The following is a 20,437-nucleotide window of genomic DNA, read 5'->3' on the forward strand; positions in this document are numbered from 1 at the left end:
AACAAGAGATGGCTATAGCTTTTTGGGCCACATTGCATAAGACTGCAATGAAAGGAGATTCAGGTGAAAATAGGGTTTGTTTGAAGAATCTATGAAAAAATGAGAAAGCAACTGACAAAATCTTGAAAAGCTCCCATGGCCCCTATCAGTCAGCTCCCATCTCCTGACAAATGTGTGAGGTGTCAAGCTTTAAAGCCCCAATCAATTCTGGTTGGTCATTGCCACACAGTTCGGCAAATATTTTTTTTGGACCAATAACTTCATTTTATGCACAAGGTTAAGAAAAAAGGAAGGCTGTTTCTAAAACAAGTAGAAGATATATGATCACACTGTACTGAATAAACTACTTTAATTTTGAAAGTTAGTTTCAAGGCCCGCCACTGTACAAAAATAAAGCCAAAATATCCCAGATGCGGCAGCTGTTGTGTAGACCTGTGCAGTCCAATCACAAGCAGCGTCATTGATCGCGAGCCCACCAATTGGCACACAAGCTGTCAAACATGACATCAAACCCCCTTTTCATAGCATCAAATAACAAATTAAAAACAACTTATGAATAAAGCAACCTCTTGAATACACATCAGGGTGCATTATTCATATCATACAAATCATACAAATAATGTATTTGTATTCATATACATCCCTAACACATTGATAAAAGGCATGTTTCTGGTCATAAATACTGTTGACCACAGGGCAGCATCCTGACAGCAGCAGAGCTTGATGAAAACAAGAAGTCTTATATAGCCTGCCACTGGCACTGATCTCAGCCCCTTCCAGAAAATAGGGAAGCCTGACCCTCGACTTACAATGAATTACTACAAAAACACAACAAATACTCTACTTTAGATTTGGACAGCCAGACTCTAACTCCATTCCAAACAATGGTGACTCCCTGAGGACGTCTCCTGCTTTCAGAGTGCTAATGGTCACAAAATTACAAGATTTAGCTCCCCGTATTTCTGGGACCACTGCAGGCTCTGCTAATGGGGCCTCCCTGCGTTCTTGCTCTGGGCTCTCAACCTAGATGTTGGGTTGAGTGTGTTAGTTTTGCTATTGTTTGTCTGCTGCACAACATCGAGGAGGGTAGGGACGTCATTATGGGGGAAGGCAGTGTGGTAACTTTGGAGCTGAAACTACAGAAGTCTGCCTCCCAGAAGTACTGAGTGTAGCCATTACACAACTTTCATCAGGGTTTGACCTAATTAAATTAAACTTCTGAAGTCCAGACCTTTATTGCATTATTAATAGCCATAATTTCACTTCATGACTACATTAAATAATACTTTTGGAACTCTGCTTTAATATGTTTTTCCTTTCTAATTTGCTGTTAATACAAACTACAGCTTTCTCCAAGTTTGCCTGTTGTCGTTATAAATTCAGCATAACATACAGAGTTATCCACGGTATCCACTGTGAGCCATTAAAGGTAATTTCAAACCCCCTCCAATTTTTTTTTTTACCTGGACATTACAAGCCACTGGCCTTAATTTCTTCTTTTTTACAGCAGTTTTTTGAATACTGGCTTTTATTTGAAGAATTTACTGTGGTAATATTTCCCACCTGTATATTATTGGCCCCTAACACACAAACTGAACCAGACTGTAAAGTGTTTTGGTTGTTTTACTAATCTGCTCTGACAGCCCAAATGAAAAAAAATGCACCAACAATAATAGAGAAAATGTAAAAAGTCTACTCAGTCCCTCTCTGAAAATGGTTTTATCATTTCCTGACTACAGGTGCATCAACAAATCTTTAACAGCAAATCCTCAAACTGGAGTATAGTGAGTCATTATTGTCAATGGCCAAATTAGTTGTTTTTTTTGCATCGGAGTCCCCCTTCTTGGTGAATGAAAAGCTGACTGTCAACACAGCTATGATTCACACTGTGATATGTGCGGTCATATTTAAAAGCTTTAACAGTCACAAAAATAATTATGATGTGATGACTCACAGAGATGTGGTTGCTGGGCAAAAAGGCTCATAAACAGCCTTATTTAGGTTTTTCACTGAATTGAAGCCTGAATTTACTATTCAACTAAAAGACAATCAAAAACTGTACTGTGACTTCAGAGGGTTATGAATGATCATGTGATCATTTACTCATGTGCATTTTAAGCACATTGTCTTGTCTGTTCCTGACAACTGATCTACTGTGTTGATGCAAGTAGCTGTTCTTGCTCTGAAGCAAATACAGAAGTAGTATGACATTGTTATAGAGCCGAGAAATCCAGGTCAGGGTGGATGTTTAGGTGTACTGACTGTCTGATTTTTGCACGAGAGCACATCCTTTCTTCTACCAAAAGAAAATGTTGGTTTCTTATAACCATGATAGTATTTTTTTTTCCTAACTTTAGCCAAGTTTTTCAGCTGTTTAACTCAAATAAAACCTACAGAAAACACAACTATGAATAACTATTGTGTATTTCAATAAAGATAGACTTGCACTTGTATAGTATCTTTCTCATCTTCCGACTAGTCAAAGGGCTTTTACACATCATGTCCCATTCATCCATTCATACACACTGATGGTTGAGGGTATCATACACCATGTGTCACCTGCTACTCAGTTTTAAACATTCACACGCACACTCAGAGGCCGCACTCACACACACCTCAGATTAATGAACACCAGCTCTACCTCCTGAGCCACATCCACCCCACATATGTTATTTTGCATGTGAAAAATCTGGAACACGCATGGCTAAATGTGTATTTTCTACGTGATAGGAAAGAACAAATATTGCAGACCAGGGGAATACTATGAAATATGTATCAATCAGTCAATAATTCTGTCAGAAAATGGTAAAAGCTTGTGGTGTGTGTGGGGGGCTGACACGTGTTTGGAAAGAATTGTTTTTGTAACACTTAAATTTTATAGCAAAAAAATAAAACGATATTGAATAGAAATAAAAGGCATTTGATAAAACTCCCCTGTGTCTAAACAGCTGGTAAACATTCTCAACTGCAGACACCTGCATTACAGCTCAAAGGGAAGCAGGAGTGTTGCCGTAGCAACACGGGATGGTGAGTGAGAACGCCTGTTGAACATAATGCAACAAAGAAATCCTTCAATTACAGGTAACACAAAAATCTCAATCAGCTACCAGAAAGAAACCGTTGGGTTGATTGTAAGATGCTGGCTATCAAAGCTGCATTTTTTAGTCTTTTTTTAAAAACAGACGGCAAGTGAAATTAATTAATTATAATTTTTAAAAAATCTGTTATTTTTGTATGTGCCAGCACTGAACCCTTTTCTTTCTTTTCTTTTACTTTTCTTTCTTGCAAGCTTCTCACAAATATCTGTGACTCTTGCTTGAAAATTTCAGCATGTTTAACCAGCTCTTAGTCTATATGTAAGGCCGTTCATTACTTCCTTTATTTCAGAGGGGGTCAAAAGTAAATCTCATGTGGATTATATAAATCCCAGGTGGTTTGTTTAGTCTTGCTTTATTATCCTCATTATGTGAGACTTAAGACTTGGACAGATGTTTGGCTCAGAGCTGCTCTGACAGACAGCTGCCTTCTTAACTAAACTAAGCTTTAATGTAACAGAAGGGATTCATCCGATTTTTTTTTTCTGTTTAAATGCGTTATTGTAATATTCTTATTATACGCCCCACCACACATGACAAAAATGGAAATGAAATTATCCCTTACTACCTTCTGTATTTCAAGGATTATGATATCAGTCTTGCTCACTGGTATTATCTGTAATTATAAGTGACATCTTCTATTTTTGTGATGGGAGCATAATCAGAGGCTGGTCTCTCAATACCATTTGATCTTAGAGAATTTTCTTAGAGCTCTTAAATAAAAAGATTTGACAAGCATTTCCCAAAACAGGGCTTCCAAAGAGGATGCTGAAACATGATGTGATTAACTGACAATAGATATGTTTTATACTTGATATTTTTCAGCATTTAAAGGAAGCTTAATTTGCAGTCAACAGTCTACAGCTTCTTTGTCTTTACAATTAATGTTACAAAGGTAGAAGTCAGTTAAAGAAAGCAGACATCGCTCTAAAGCATAAATGAAACCTCAAATTAAGCAGTGATGGTTCCTATATTTCATGATTATAAAGTTCATCTATTTTGAATGTCATTTCCGACTGTAAATGTTCATTACATTGTTTGTGTCCATCTGTGTTTGTTTCAGTTTCTGATTTTCTAATTCAAACATCATTTGTCTGTCAAACACAGTGAATCGTGTAGTTATCAGCTTCTATTGCACGTTCTAGAGTTTGTTAAGATGCTCTTAGACTCCACTAGTGTACACGGGTCTAAATATCCTACAGAAAAATTGAGGGGATTAATCTGAGGTAAATATCTACATTCACTGTGAAGGAGTCATGCTGGGCCCTTGTTCCTGGAACACTTTAAAAAAGGCTAAAGGAGATTGCTTCAGTTTTTCAGAAGGACTTTTGGCATTTTGTTAATGTTGGTTGACATACTCAGTCAGTCAGTCTTACAATAAAAAATGTACCTTTTTAAACCCAAGGGGAATCATGGTATCTCACATTTCACACTGGTAGCCTACTGTGGTGATTATAAATTGGTGGATTTAACCAAATACAATATGAGGGATTGCAATGTCTTGTTTCAGCGATGAAGGTTTGAGCTTCAGATGGACATTGCAGTGTCATAATGAATATTACTAGTTGTCCCGTGTGTATAAGTGAAACAGAGAGACAAAATATTAGTGCAATTCTAAGAATAGAAAATGAACCCATAATGGAGGCTAAAATTACTCTTGTCAATTCAAAAGAGCAAATGAAACACCGCGTTGTCACTCTATTATGACGGTCTACTGTCCTGCTACAGCAGGGGGCTGTATATCCGCTTCAGAGATTGATTCGCCACACAAATCCAAATACGAAATCAACAACACAACACTCATTCAGGCCTGTTAGTGCAATAAAATAGACTGTGACACCATCTGATATGATTAAACCCACTTTAAGCAAATAGCTATTCTCTAACATAGTCTGTTGGCTGCAGAAAGATGTAAGGTATTCATCTATGTTCATATGTAAGCAAACAAACATACCAGCACTTTTCAGTCACCATGAAATCCACATATTCTGCTAGAATGCATTGCAAGATTACCTCTTGAAAAACAGCCTTGTGAAAAAAAAAATGTTGGAAAACACTAGATTTATGTTATATATTTGTAACTTTTCTCTTCATTATTGTATGTAACCTTTTCTGCGAGAGCCTTCTGCATTGGCATCCTCTCTGTATGAACACAACAATCTCCGTGAAATGGATGAGGGGGCTGTACCGTGCACAGTGTCAATGTCAATCTGAGCAATAGCCTGATCATTATCAACTGACCACTGTGACAGAGGAAATTAGGTCGGAAATGTAACGTCTGGGAAAACTTATGTTGGCTCCACGATGCAGTTCAAACAGTGAGAATGTCTAGAGATAATAATCGATAAAACAATGGAGACAATGAAAACACTTTGTGACAGCAGCAAAGAATCCTTTTGGATTCCCTCCTTAACCTTAACCTTAACGCTCCTTCCTTTTTTCCCTTTTTAAATATATACATTTTGTTTTGCAAGTTGCTGTTTTTAAGTTAAAAAAAACACACATTTTAAGATTTTTTCATTTAAAATTAAATAGGACACAAGAAAACTGCTATGACTAGACAACAGGAGCTTTTTTTTTAATGGCTTTCATTTGTGAAGGTAGATTTACCTTTAAATGTATAATACTGAAGTACAAATCTTACTGTGTTAAAGTGGCTACCCACTCAAGTGTTCAGTAAACTGCTGTGAAGTGCAATAATGACACAGCAGTGACCAGCCGCCTCTGCCTCTGTTTGTTTCTAATAGAAGCCCCAGAAAAAAAAGCTGGCATTTAATCCAGACCAGTTCTCATCATTAGAGGCTTTTTTCATGTCTTTTATAGTCAACTGAACTGTGAAAAGAGCTCTCATTTTCTCTGTCTTGTTTCCCTCCATTGTCAATGACAATACTTAGCCTAAAGAAGAAGCTGCAGTTCACTCACTCTCACTCTCCGTACTGTGTGTGACCCAGTGTGGGCTGACCCTGACATTTTCCTCTCCTCTAATGCTCTTTAAATGGGCTGCAGGGCAACTAGAGTCTTGTATGTCTCCACAGGCAGCCATTATGAGGCAAAGAGCAAAACCAGAGGGCGAGGCAAGACATTACCTCTCCAGGACTCTCCCCAGCTCTCGATTTTTTCTCTCTCACACACACACTCATACGCACATCTACTCATGTAATTTTGTAATCTACACTATTATGTGGCTCAAAATGAGGGAGACAGGTTGGGGGGTCGGGGAAATGTTCTTATCATTTAGAGGTGCATACCCCACAGGTGCTGGGAGCCCATTACTCTGCTAAAACAGTCTGTTAGCCACTATATTTCAACCTTCACTGGTGTGTTCCTTGCTTAAGTTTCTGGGCTTGTTTGTTTGAACTGCTCTTCAGTGCTCATTGTAAACCTGCTTAATTCTCAAATATCTTCTCTTTTTTTGTAATCTCATTTTCTAACCATCTCGAGTGCTCCTACTTCGGCAGCACTGTTTACCGGACAGGACATCGGCTGATCCACTAAAGTATGACTCGCTGCTGGTCAAACGCACTGTCATCCCAACTCGTCACATGATGCTGCTCTGTCAGTGACCTTCTGTGTTTAAGGTGCCCTTCTGTGTCAGCTGTTTATGCTCCAGGGTGTCTTTATCGTGATGTCAACAAATGCACATTGTGGGATGATGTCATGGTGGGATGGCGCAGCCCGCTAACATGTTGTCAACAAATTCACATCATGAGATGATGCTGCATGATCCTTATGTTTACACAATATTAGTGCACGGGAATCAATGCAGACTGTCACAATGGTTAGGTGTAGGAGAAAAAAGAGGCACATGGTATGGTGTAGAAAAAGAAACACATCCACAGGGGAAGCGAACTCCGGACTCCCATAATAAAGTCAGTATGTGGGATCTACCCACCTCCCCTCCTGCCGTCCTACAAGCGCACTCGAGCTCCTTAAACCACATTGTTACTGGCAGCTTTATTAACTAACACTGTCCAACCACCCAGCGGCATATAATAACAATATAACATAGATATATAAAAATAACGCCACCTGTCATTTGACACCGTCAAGCCGTGTTTCAATCGGACGCCGAGGGTGGCTTTTTAAGTCTTGCCTGAACGCCAAAAGCACCGACAGAATGGATGTATATGACAAGTTCAAAGTGAGAACAGGCTGGCCGGTGCATTGTTAGCTAATGTTGTGCACATACTTATGAAGGCCATGAAATAATAACACAGAGGCCAGATAGTCTGAACCAAGACAGCAAACTCTATTAGAAAGTAGACATTAGCTCCGCATTAGCTCCACTTCCTCCATTGTTACCTTTTACTGTATATTAAAAGCCCAAGACATAAACTGCTTACCAGAGTGAAGTTATTCATCTTATTCAGTTCAAGCATTACAATAACTGAGTGCAGCCCTGATGATTATTGCTGTATATGTCTTCCGTAACTGGACTTTTGTCAGCTGTTGTACTATCTTCTTGCTCTTTGTCATACGTTCTTAAGTTAGTGTTATTATCCATATTGCTTTCATTACTCTTATACTTTTAATAGTGCCAGAGCATCAATGACAACTTTCCACATCAGTGTGATTAATCCCCTCTCATCTCAACTCATATTATCTCCTCTTTTTTCCCCCCAAACCCCTTTACATCCATCCATCAACCATCCATCCATCCATCTACCCCTTCTTTCTTCCTTCCATCAAAGTAGTGCCAGGGGTCATGGTAATAAAACCCAGGACTCGTGATGTAATTATTATTACATACATTCCAATTTAAATGCTAATGGTTCTGGTAATTATTAGGTATATTAAACAAAACACACACACACACACACACACACACACACACACACACACACATCACATGAACACACATATATAGATGTGGAACACATCTACAGCACAGCAACAATGGATGGCTACATGGATTCACACTCATATACGCACAAGCACACACTCACACACACTTATTAATAATAAGATGAAATTCCCTAATTATAATGAAGTCTGTGATAGCTGGCTAGCCCTCTCAGTCATTAGTGTGAATACATTTCCCTTAGGTAATTAGGAACATATTTCAACCCTGTGATTAAAAGATGATTCCTGATTTTTTTTCTTCTTCTTCTTCATAAGATAATAGGGCTAACGAACATAGTCCCAAGGGTTTCACTTTGACGGTCACTGCCACAACTTTATCAGAGTGATACCGGCATGATGCACTTCAGGATTCACTATCTAACTGTATCTCTGTGTGACATAAGAGCTCCCATGGTTGTGAAGTGCATTAGTGCTTCTAGTCTGATAGATCCTCCAGGGCCACAAGAAGCTCATCACCAGTGCCCAGATGTGCTTCAGGCTGCCGATATCTAAGTCACAGGCACTGAGCCCTCCTTGTCAGCCCCCCTCCACCTTCCCGGTGGAGGGGGGCTGACAATTTTGGTTTCTTCCTAGGAGGCACTGCACTTCCATCCATCACACAAAGGTGCCTGTCAGAAGCCTTGATAAGACTTCAGATTTCTTCTTGAAGGACATGAGGCATCGTATAGGAAGCAGAGACAGACCAGCAGGGTGAAAGTGCTGGAATGGGGAGGTTTTGGAGGAGAGAACTTGATTTCTTGTCAAATCAGTTTAGCTGTGCTGCGGACTCTAGATAACAGAAGTTAAATTAAAAAAATAGTACATTCTACTGAAAATACTAAAAATCCACACATTTCGATCGTTTGTAAAAAAATTTAAAGTAAATACCAATTCAATGGTGGATTACATTATGCCAATCTGCTTTTTCCCAGGTCGTCAAATATTAGGGGTCAACAGATTATCGTGCTGGTAGATTATTGGGTCTGATATTTGGCATTTTGCCATTAATCTGAATCGGCTTTTATTTATTTATTTTTTTTTTTAAATGATCGCAGGTAAAATAAATTATTCAAAAGCTGCGAAGAAAGTGTAGGCATGGGTCGAACTTTTACACTTTATAACATCAGGTAGCTATTTTCATTTATTTATTTTTTATTTAAATTTAAACTAAAATTATATTTAAAAAAGTTACAGGGAACTTGCTGTATATGATGTTGAAAGTTTCAGTTTTGATTAAACATTTGCTGAAGGTATTTAAACATAGTTTTGTGTTGGAGTTCGGTATATTCCAAATTCTAAATATTGACAGAAAGATTTTCATTTTATTATATATGCATATCGGTCACAAATATCAGTTATTAATCTAATTAATTTCTGATAATTGGTGTCTTTTTCGGCCCTGACAAAACCAATATCGATTGGCCTCTTTCAAATAGCAATGCTTTGTCGCACCCCTCAGCATCAAATAGCAAGGCAACCTGTAGCATCTCAATGTGACGCGCATCTGAAACACATTGTAACACATGGTTAATGTTGTGGGACAGTCACAGTTTGGTTTAGGCAGCAAAACTACTTGATTATGTTTAGACAAAAGATCTTGTTTCGAATTAATATAAGTGCAATATTTAGGTAATAATGTAATGTGACGTAAGTACTAAATTTTGGCACAGACTTGGACTCATAATAAATATGTATATTAACATAATGAGAATACATCGGAGGCTATTCCAGGATTTCCCACATTCATCCACAATGAAAACATCTGCTGTCACGTGACATGAATAACTGAACAATATATATGTATTCCAGCAGTGCTCTTAATGAATGCTCCAGCTCCTAAAATGTAAAATCAATTCGTGACAGAGCGTATTCTGGGCACAGACAGAGCAGCAGAATGCCAGACACAGTGACAGTAAAATTTAACCATTCATTGTGCTGGGTCTAAAAAGCTTTCAGCTGCCTCTACAACAGCTGCTCCTCTCATCCATTGGTCTGATCAGCTCAACAGATTAATAAACCACCCGCACCACTCAAACTCCTTCAACAGCTGTTTAGGAAAAAAAGAACTCATGACAAGTTCAGTGCTGCATTCATGGACCCACAAAAAACATTCAAATGTAGAGAGGGCACACAGAATGAGCACAGAATGAACATAGGACCAAAAAGTGGGACATCTGAGGACACTTGGGAGTAAGAGGGAGAGGCAGAGCAGCCTGGCTCTGAGAAGTTACTGCGCATATCATGTCAGTGACCAGTGACCTCTGTATGAGGCTTAGAAAATGTAGTAAAAGTAATTTATATAATGTTTTGACATGCATGTTTTTATTTTATTTCATTTTATTTTATTTTGTCAGTTTTTTTTTCCTGATCCCATTTAGTATTCACTAAATCAATAAATTTGTTAATAACCATTGGGTAAAATGGTCATTCCTGTCACTGAATGTGTGCAGCAGCAGTATCACAAAAACTGGTATGGCATTCATCCTCTGCAAATAAAAAAAGAATATGCCTAAACTGTAAACCCAATGCCTTCCCAATTAACGAATACCTGAATAGCCGAATATTTGATACATCTGATCTTAAACTGAATGTTGGTATCTGACACACACAACAAAACATCTGTGGATTACTATTGTTGGCACACCTTTTTTTTCTTGAACTACTTGGTCCAAACACTGAATGACCTTCATCAAAACTATAGCCTACATTTTTTATATGGTATAAACTAAAAATAGGAGAATGAGATTTTGAAATTGATATGATGCAAACAAGTTAGAAAAAGAATGCATCGGTCTGTGGGTTACACTACTTTAATTAGCAAAAGTAATTGCCAGCTAAAAATGAGAAACAATACGTTAACGATGCAATGGTGCAAATATGTTAACATAATTTTTACTGGCACGTGATTAAAATAGCAGAGAATTAAGAAAGAATCAGATTTTCATTGGCAGATGATACTGAAACGCTATATAGTATTTTATCAGTTTATTCCAGAAAACCAGAACAAGTTGATCACAATAGTTTCACCCTTTAAACTATTGTACTTTGTTACTTTTACCATCCTACTGTCCATGAACACCTCTCCACCCCTGTTGCAATAAAAATGAAAACTATATAAAATGAAAACTTTTGAGTATACTGGAGAAGATACAGGAGAATTGATGTTCCTTCAATTTTCCTTTGACTGACGATGACAGCAAGAAACGCACCAACACACACTCTCAGAAACAACCATGCACACTGACACACTCAGCACTGACATGAGCAGTAATCAACTCTGGTATGTCCAGGATGAATGGTTGTCCAGGGAACAGGTAGAAATAGAGAAGCAGGCGAAGGAACAAGGAGGATGGGGTTACCACATGCTTCCAAAAGAGGGATGCACAGGTGTGTGTGTGTGTGTGTGAGAGAGAGTGTGTAAGTCATCTCCAGAGAGCACCCAGTATAGTGCCTCGCAGCCCTGCATTGATTGAGAAAATACAGAAAGTGCTCCCAATAAATACCAGCTTCAAACCATTGCAAAATATGCCCAAACACAATCAGCCCTGCACTTTCAAATCACACACAGAGGACATGCAGATTTCAGCCATTAGTGCTTATTCTGTACAGAAAGTGCATCAGAAGAATACAGAGCCAGTTACTTATATGTCTGTGATAAGTTATGTCAAAAAAGAAACATTATCCCATTTACTTCAGGGAGACTTGCATTAACAGATGATATGGATTGAGAAAGTTCAGATCATACTGAGAATTTTACCAAATACTGTGGTCAATTTTTACCCCTGAAGTGATGTTTTCCTTCATGTCTTTTTTCCCAGCGCAGAAACACATTATTGGAAATGCTGGTTTTACATTAGCACACCTGTGGCCAGTTACACACACTCTCAAACATGTTTTATAATCTTAAAACCTAATTTTGCTCGTAGTTTTGTGATCTGAAATCCAATATTGAGGTTATCTGTAATCGCATTATATGTGTCCTTGACGCAGTAATGTAACATGATATTGTTCTAAATTCAATAATCACATTACACTACTTAAACCATCTTGTTGTTACTTGTGTAAGTTCTTCAATTATATGTATAATGGGTGAATAGAGAAAATAAATGACGTGTGGAGTCGAAAACAGTCCAGTGCTCCTATGGAGAGTCTCTTCAGCTTCTCTACAGGTAGTATGTCTTGTGCTGACTCTGCGAGGGAACATTTTGTCTGATAAACGATTACAGAGACTCCTCATGAGGTATAATCACTGCTTTAGTGATAAACATATAAGATTGGATGGAGTAATGTACTACAAAGCTATGGTTTGGTGAGTGATTCGAGTGACTCTGTGTTTAAAAATGTCATTTAAATTTTTTTTTTCCTCTTAAGTCTGTCATCATTAAATGGTGTTCAGAGGGCAAGTTTCTTAAATTGTTTTGGGCCAGGCATGTCCAAAGTCAGGCCTGGGGGGAACTGTGGGCTGAGGACAACTTATAAACAGCCTGCAGCCTGTCTTTCACAATATACAATATGTAGACTGCCATAATAATGGTTAACCAAGCAAGATCACTTTACATTTTGCCTGTTAACCTCACGATGGCAAAACTATCATACAATCTCTTTACATTTAAAATTTGTACCAGGCAGTACTACAAAGGTCAACCTCTTATTCATTCTTTTATGTACTGACATCAGGCACAGATCAAGAAAAAAACTGTTATGGATTGGGAACACCTGTAGCTTGTACAGGTTTTACACTGACAGCCAATGATCAAACCACCTGTAGATATATCATACAGTATTTACACCACATGACTGCAAAAATACGTTTCTGGGCCTACTGGAACAATATAAACTCATAGAGTTTGTAGCTCAATTTCATACGCAAGCAAACTTGCCCCGCCTCCACCAATACACTAAGATTTAGATTCTTCCATTAGTCACACACAAAATGAATGAGGAAATATTTGTCTTTTCTATGGATTTACTCTCTTGTCTAACGATTATTTTGGGGGGCTTTTATGCCTTTGATTGACAGGAATCAATCAAGTGTGAAGAGTGAAATAATACCAAAAATATATAAATAAACTGGAAATGGTTATCAACCTATTGTTTAAACACTCTTAGCATTAACCCTTTGAAACCTGGGCAAAGCTGCTTAATTTCTTTCAAAACTTGGAAAGAAGGCTATTAGCAACTTCAGAAATGACCCAAAAATAAAAAATAAAAAAATTTAAAAAAAAAACCACAAGAAAATTACATTAAAATGAATAACAAAAAATGGAAACTTTAAAAAAAAAACAAGAAAAACACCTGAAAAAAACGGCTTAACAATTATAATAATTCTGCAAAATGTTTATATGAGTATTATAATAACTTATTTCCCCTTGCTTTTGTAAAAATTATTTTCTACGTCGAATAATTTCTTGCAATTTGCACGTCAATTTTTGCAAAGTTGCCTTTTTTCCTATATTTTCAATAGGAAATCAAAACCATTTTGCTCAAATGTAATAAATACTTGTGAAAGGCGTCTTCATGTTGATCCAGGTTTCAAAGGATTAAAATGCAACCCACTTTTCTTTTCTCTTCCATGCTGTTCTCACTGAATGACCTGCACTTTGTGTCACTCCTTTTCGTTTACATTCCTTTTCTTTATACATAATCGAAATCGAAATAAATTTCAATTCAATTCAAAGCCCATGAATACAACGAAGTCAGAAGAAGGACTTCCCTCCTCGGAAACTCCGATCTTCCTTCATCCCATGAATGCAGCATTATAGGAGACGTCTACTAAACGTTTACTTTTCAACCTTGAATAACCGAAAATGTCTAAAGACAAATAAATCTAAACTTCTAAAGAGAGCTTTACGTATATTAGACGTATTAAGGTAGATTAAATTGCTCTGTGTGCTACTTCTGACATAAATAATTAGTCAAAAAGTATGACTGAAATATATAAGTAAAAGTAACAGAAAAATGTGTGGCTGTTAAAGTGGTAGCCTACCCGCCGCCGCCGCCGCCTCCGGGTCTCAACATTTATCCGCTCCGCTGTCACCGTCGGGCGGCTGGGCGACCGCCTCCGTGTCGGTGACGGATTCGGGCTCAGGTGGTGGGGACAGTTGGTGGTTTTCTGTTTCGGTTTCATGCTAATGCTCTGGTCCCCTTGCGTGTCTCAGGTCAGGTTCAAGTCAAAGTGGGACCGACAGCTGATCCAGACCGGGCTGCTGCTAAGCAACGGTCCCTGTCCTCTCAGTTAGCAGCAGTGTTAGCATAGTGCTCTGCAGACTCTTTGCTAGCACGTCAACGTTTGAACACAGTTAGGATAGCACGTAAGTTTTTCCGAAGTCCAATGTCTCTGCTATACTTTTCTTTCTAGACTTTTAGGTTAACGCTCCACTGGTCCGGCATTTGTCTAATCCACCCGTGCGTGTCCTTAAAGTATCTTCTGTGTCACTATATGTCCTCGCACAGCTGACGCAGCCGCAAACTAAATTCCCAAGGTCACCTGACCCAACGTCATCACACACACAGCCGGCGAACCAATCACAGTTCTCCTCTTAATTTCAAATACAGTAACTCTGCATTTATTGGATAAAATTTCAGCACACACAGCTAATACATACTATGATTTAATTATTTAAAAAAAAAATAAAATAAAATGACAGGTGGGAGGCCTAAGCACGCCATATTGGTGGATAACCAATTGATTGATTATAGTTATTTTGACTCAGTTACAGCCTACTGCCAGTAGCATCTTGATCAAAGGGCTAGCCATAAGGGGCTTTTGAAAGGTTAACATTATGTTTTTTAACTTAAAAGCAGCTACACTACAGTACATTTCAGGCAATGCTGCAAAGTGATGCAAAAGTAGTGTAATGTCAAAAATTATCATCTACTAGTAATTAAGCTTACTTATGCATTACTTTTTTTTAAAGCAACAAGTAATGTGTAATGCATTTATCTTTTTGTGTAACAAAATAAATAATACTAGGGTTGGGAACCAGTAGTTTATGCCACTGGTTCCCAATCTGGGTTTGGGAACGTAGGGTCACCATAGCTTTATAGGGGGTTACGAGGTCTTCTTGATTTTTAGGTGTAAGAAAAACTTTTTCTAAAAACTTACAGTAGGCCCAACAAGTCCTTCATTTCAATGAACAAAGCTACTGAATTGCATTGGTATTTTTTAAAGTTTAGTATTCAAGATATAAGGACACTGAGAAGACCTGAGCCATCACCATGAGTGGTCATTGGTGATATTGTTTTAATTTTGTGTTAAAACAATCATCAAACTCATTGACACAAACAGAGCTGAACCAAAGGTGACAAACAGAATATAACACGTCCTGTGCTGATGACACTGGCCAGTCATCTAAACAGAAAAGGAAGGGTGTGAGGGGTGGAATTCACTTGAAAAGCATCAAGGCTATGGACACACTCACACACACGTACATTCACACACTCCACAGCACGCTGAAATAAGGACATTCCATTGATTCACTGTCTATGTAACCCCAGCCTTAACTCTTATCACAAAAAGCCTAAACCTCATTGCCTCTCTGAAAGGAGCAAGAGAGAGAGAGCAAAACCACTGTGTCCAATAAGTACAAAATGTTGTCCCTGCCTGTCTGCTCGATTTCCATGGCCTCTAAAGCCAACAACAACTCCAGCAACTGTGACCAAACAATCTTGTTAGTTTCCCCCACAACTTCTTTCTTTCCTGTATCTTACAAGGAAAGTGACCGCCCTTCCTTGCAACTGGTTTCAATTCAAATAGCACGCTGGAGACGGGATTATTTCCTTTACACTCACTGTTTATGTTGTAAAACTGCACTAGGTTTCCAACAACTATTCAATTCTACCTATAAAAAAACATTCACCCTTTTAAAAGCAGGTATTCAAAGCTTAATTTCGAATTTTTGATATGAAAAAATAATAACCAAAAAGTAATACACCAAAAATCCAGTTTGAACTGGTTAAAATGATACGTTTGAGATATTACTTACTGCACTGGTGTGCAAACTTGGGGTCCCACCCCCCACAAGGGGTCGCTAAAGCTTCAAAGGGGTCATTCAGTGTCTTGATTTGAACATGAAGACTTTTTTATACAGTATACATTAAGCCTGCATTTCACAATGTTTTTAATTTCTGTGGAGAACTGATTGAAATTGTTATTTTCACAGTTATTTTAGATAAAACAGCACAGTGAAGACCTGAACACAAACAACCAAGGATCAAACTGCGGCTTAGCAAAAGGGGCAGGTCAACCCAGAATTTTTCAGAACAATAAGTCTTCAATAATTGTTGAATAAAAAATATCATATAAAAATTTGTCCAAGCAAAATTAAAAGGAAATAATCACCATAAAAATTAATCCAAAGTGCTAATTTAACACAAACTCTTTGTGCTCATTGTGTTCGCTATTTGGGTTAATGTTACACATTTAATATAAAAAAAAATTGAGGGAAAAGAAAAACCCAGCTCTGTCAATATTAACAGGAATTAATCTGCTCAAACAAACCCAATTAACACAGACTTCCTCTAGTTAATGTGTTCACTATTTGATGTAATTGTACAGTTTATCAGTTGTTCTGTGTGGTTATTTTTATGCACTGAATATGAAAAATCCATAAAATACGTCCCTTTGTTAGGGGTCATCTATTTACAGTGACACAAAATGAGTCTCTCATGGAAATAAGTTAAAAACCGCTCACTTCCTGTGATACAATTTTGATTTGATTTTCACTTGATGTGAAAATTTGGTGGTCAGTGAAGTAAAATTGCATTAAAACATAACAAGAGAGAAGCTCATTGCTCTTTTCAAGTCAGTATCCATCGCAATATAGTGTTGTTGCCTTCCACTTACTGTTCAGTGAGGGTTTGCGCTTCAAGGCTCTCACTGAAAAACTGCAGTGGCCTTGCAAGCTGTAATGACAGAAAAAGTATGTGCGCGCTTTGAGTTATCAAAAAATGTTAATGGAAAATTATAGAATCACAGTTCATTGCATCTTATACCTAATCATGCTCCATTTGTTTCAGTTTGATGCTGTTGCCCGAAACAAGCTAAAAATCTGCTCAGACCAATATGCCAATGACAAATAATCACACCTTGAGGAAGCACTGTATTCATGTGAGGATTGTTCTCTCTATTCAAGTGGTTTTAGCTATAAATGGCAGTTCATGTCTTGCTCTTCATTTCACATTGTTTTCAGTAGCACATGAATCACAAGAGACTGGGGAGGAAAGACCCCCACTGAAACAAACAGTTTTGTTTTAGCATAACTCATTATCGACCACTAAGATGCCCTCCAGTTTTACACTCAGGCAAACACACAGCAGCCCTAAACAGTCTTATTTATTTGCATTCCTATTTATATGTAATGTGGTGTATGTATTATACATGGTGCTGCAAATTCATTTTGGCCGCCTGTTTGTCTGACTCCAGTTTTCCTTTGGGCTGCTGGAGGTTGTATTGGATATTTTCTGATACTGGGAACCAGGAGAATGAGCAATTATCTCTTGTATTACTTTGACTTCACTGCGAACATAAATGCACCCAAACATACATACAGATGGAAACGAACAGACAGTGCATTTATGAACACAGCCAAGGCTGCTATTACACGTCATGGTGACATTAGTTGTGATTTGTAATGATTTCATTGTGTTTCCAAATACAAACATGAATATTGTAATTATATGATTTCAAAATAATGCACTGCACTAACACTGACATGTGAATTTTCTCCCCGAAATATTATTCGAAATCTTAACAAATAAGGCTAAGTTGGTATAGATAAAAGCTCTGCTGACTGAAACATCATCACACTCCTCTAGTAGGTGGTGATTACTTTCGTATGAGTCTATAAATTGTTTCAAAGGGAAATTCTAAACCTTTAAATAAGCTAAAATAGTTACATCAAACAAAATTGTACAAAAACCAAGTTATTTCATTGTATTAAAAAAAAACAACAACAACAAAGTAGCAGAAACTGTGACCTGACCTGGAGTCAGCAGCTTTTAATACATGTAAAGTGACTACCCTATGCACTGCTTTGTGGCCCTGAACAATTAACTAGCATCAAGCATGCACACACACACACACAAACACACACACACATCTCTTAAGTGGCTGACAGGCAGCGGCGTTATTATCCTATCAGCACACTGGTTGTTGCAGGAGAACAAAGAGGAAACAATAGAAGCTGATAATTGCTGGGATGAGAACTGGATGACAGACAGAGGTAGATGAGATGTGAGAGAGGGCAGCTGAGGACAGAGACAGGAGGGAGGCAGAAATTAAAGTAGAATAGAGGGAAGCCTGAGTCCAGGCTTGTTAGAGCTGTTCTGTGTGCTGCACAGACTGCCACTGGTTTTGGATCATCAGCTCAGAAAACAGTGAAGGAAATGAGTCCCGGCCAGCAGCCAAACAATACCGCTGTGCTTGGCTACTAGCCACCATGGAAGCTAGTTGCAAATTGCCTGGAAATAATTTCCTTCTTTAAATCCAATTTGGCAGCTCAAGGCAAATTTGGAATTGGAGGTTATGTATTAGACCATTATACCGACACTATTGTTGTTGCTGATCACAAATGCCAAATCAGTGAGGCTGCACAGTTCTTCATGTGATAGTTGTGATCATTAATTTGTGCCTTCACTATTAATCAAACTTGAACAGCATGCCTGCTCTGTTGCATCAGATCAATTGCTTCATTCTCAGGTTAGCCATCAGAGCGATCACGGGTGTTTTGCAGACAGTTAATATTATCTGTTAATAATATATTGCTAATCTTAATTTGCATTGCACTGTGCCAAGCTAACACATTACAAAAATAAAGTAGGGATGCATATGACAGGAAAAAGGCGAGGGTACAGTATGCAAATGAGTCTTTAAACAAACTGATATAATTTTATAAAAATAAGGCAATGTAAATGACTGTTTTTTGGTTTAGTATGATTTTAAAACATTGTTAAAGTAATGAACTGTTTGGCTTATCTGAACTGTAAGAATTTAATCAATTCTAAAATGAAGTGGAAGCCAGTGAAATTAAGCTAAAATTAACATAATTTACAACATTTGACTAGACTGCTGATTGACAGAATTCTGGCAGCAGCACTTTGAACAAACTCGAGTCAATTAAAGATTATCACAAGCCACAGGCAAGTGTGTTACACAGTCCAAAAAAACACCTGTGAAATTTTGGTTTTCACTTGTGTTTGGGGGTGGCAGTGGCTCAGGAGGTAGAGCATGCTGTCCATAAATAGCAAGGTTGACAAGCAAGACCATGAACCCTAAATTGCTCCCGATGGTCAGGCCGGTGCCTTCCAAGGTAGCTCTCTGCCGTCAGTGTGTGTATGACTGGGTGGATGAGAGGCAACAAACAGATCACTAGAGAAAAACTGTATATAAATCATAATTGTGATTTTATATAAGATGTTCTCATGTATAAATATGTTTTCACATGGTGACTTTATGACGCCCCACAATAGCCCAAAGCATTTCCATTAGGAGACACATGCTACAGCTTCAGAAACGCTAATTTAAAAGCATATGGAAATCCAAAATATATACAATGGAAACATGCCACAAATGAAAAAGTGCTGCAGAAAGTACAACAAATACATTAAAGGCAAACAAGCTGCAAATACAGAAACAATTCAAAGTCAGACACATGAAAAACCTGAAAAGAAAAAGCACTGCATATACACTCAAACATATAGAAGCTCTCCAGGCAAAAAAGACTGATTTTTAACCTAAAAAAAGAGAGACATGAGATGAGCAGTGTGTTTTGCTTCTGCCGGTTGAGCGACTGGCTTCCAGTTTAGCGCTTCGCTAGGCTGTATGGCTGTCTTAAAAAAATAATCTTGCGGTTCTTTTAGACTTTCCATATGTGATTAAAGTGGTGGCTTAAATCTAGATAGTGAAATGTGTCGTTTCACGGGGATTATGACGCTCACAAAAATTATCCACTTATTTACAGACGTTCTTTCTCAATAAGTTTGTAGGAAAAGGTCTTTCTGGGTCCGTGACAGAAACAGCAGCTGTTTTTTGTGTTTGTGCATTTCTGACTTAACATTTCTGTATTTGCAGCATTTGCTGAATGTTTCGTGTTGTGTTGGATTTTAGTATATGTTTTTTAATTGGCATAGCTTCTGAGGTGGCAGCATGTTTCTCCTAATATTTGGGGCTGTTGTAGCACATTTCCCGTTGTTAATCACCATTGACATACTTATTTGTATGTTAGTTATCTAAATGTAAATTTTTGCTCAACACTTGTTGTGTTTATACGTGGTATTTCATATGAATAACTAACTTGACGGAACTGTAACTGAAATGAATTACTATCCACTGGTTTAATATGGATGGAAAATAGGCATCAAAGCAGACAAGTTAGATGATTAAGTGAATTAAAATATGATGCGCACTTGGCACAACCATCAGAACTTCTTTATATATATATATATTTTTTTTTTTTTTTTTTAGTAATATCAGTTTTTAGGCCTTGGAGTCCCACTGAGAA

General features: G+C 37.9%; 1 long non-coding RNA gene across 1 annotated transcript in view; it reads right to left on the reverse strand.

Moving 5' to 3' along the window:
* LOC148190027 (uncharacterized) overlaps positions 1–14,389 on the reverse strand; it is a 57,241-nt gene extending 42,852 nt beyond the window's left edge. The window contains exon 1 of the long non-coding RNA XR_015776152.1: positions 13,924–14,389. This is a non-coding gene — a long non-coding RNA (uncharacterized LOC148190027). The remainder of the gene's footprint in view (positions 1–13,923) is intronic.
* Between the last annotated feature and the right edge of the window lie 6,048 nt (positions 14,390–20,437).

Source organism: Plectropomus leopardus, chromosome 3 (assembly GCF_026936395.1).
Source record: "Plectropomus leopardus strain MGB_pleo_1.0 chromosome 3, ASM2693639v1, whole genome shotgun sequence".
In the NCBI taxonomy this organism is placed as follows: domain Eukaryota; kingdom Metazoa; phylum Chordata; class Actinopteri; order Perciformes; family Serranidae; genus Plectropomus; species Plectropomus leopardus.